This window comes from Octodon degus, unplaced genomic scaffold, assembly GCF_000260255.1.
Source record: "Octodon degus isolate 3935 unplaced genomic scaffold, OctDeg1.0 scaffold00073, whole genome shotgun sequence".
Lineage (NCBI taxonomy): Eukaryota > Metazoa > Chordata > Mammalia > Rodentia > Octodontidae > Octodon > Octodon degus.
Window position 1 is genome coordinate 7,592,674 of NW_004524649.1, and position 1,128 is coordinate 7,593,801.

Sequence of the window (1,128 nt, forward strand, 5' to 3'; positions counted from 1 at the left end):
CAGCCTCCTGAGTAATGGGATTATAGCCATGTGCCACCATGCCTGGCTATTAAAAAAACTCTTAAATTTTAATGCAGTCTGCTCTTTTTTCTTTTGTTGTCTGCTGTTTTGTTGTCATTTTAAAGAAATCAACAAATCCAGCCAGTTCATTTTTCATGGTTTTAGGTAGATTTCACCTTCATCCTTTCCATGTAGACACAGGGTTTGCTCTGTGTTTCTCGAATATACTTTTCCACACTTGGCACTCTTGTTGATTATGTGCCCAGATACACAGGGTTTCACTCTGTGCTGTTGGTCTAGTAACTCTCTCTTTAGGCCAGCACCAAAGTTTTAATTATTCTTGCTTTGCAGCAAATTCTGAAATCAAGAATTATGAGTCCTTCAACTTTGCTCTTTTTCATAGTTTATGAATTCAAAGTTCCTTGAGTGGGTCAGCAAGATAGCTCAGAGGACTAAGTGCCTACTTTGGCAAGCGCAGTGACCAGGGTTCCATCCCCAGGCCCACGTTATGTTGCACTGGCCCTGCGCTTGGGGCACATTCAGTCAGCAAATGAGTCGGGTGTGGTGGCGCATGCCTGTGATCCCAGGGCTGGGAGGCTGAAAACAGAAGGAGCACTAGGAGTCAGAGCTGTGTAGTGAGACCCTGCACCAAATATATAAAATGAAAAAATAAACCAAAAAACGAAGTTCCTTGAGATCCCACATGAACTTTAGGGTGAATTTTTCTGTTTTTGCAAAGCAGCATTTATTGGATGGCGACAGGGATTATACTGACTCTGTATATGGGGTTGGTAGTACTACCATTTGACCTCAGGTTTTCCAGTCCATAAACATGCGATGTTTTTCTATTTATTTATGACTTTAGTTTCTTCTAGAAACATTTGTTAGTTTATTTCAAGCTTTTTGTTTCCTTAGCTAACTCCTAAGTATTTTCTTCTGTGTGTGTGTGTGTGTGTGTGTGTGTGTGTGTGTGTATGTGTGTGTATGTGTGTTTTGTACCAGGAATCAAAGTCAAAACCTTGTGCTTGCCAGGCAAGCATTTCTGCCACTGAGCTGTATCCCCAGCCTGTATTTTCTTCTTTTGATCCTAAAAAGAAATTTTTTTTCTTTTTTTTTTTTTTAGAATTA

At 40.2% G+C, this 1,128-nt stretch overlaps 1 protein-coding gene across 5 annotated transcripts in view; it reads right to left on the reverse strand.

The window, feature by feature from the left end:
- The window catches only part of Znf133 (zinc finger protein 133), a 25,272-nt gene that overhangs the window by 9,623 nt on the left and 14,521 nt on the right, over window positions 1–1,128 (reverse strand). The gene's annotated exons all lie outside the window — the stretch shown is intronic.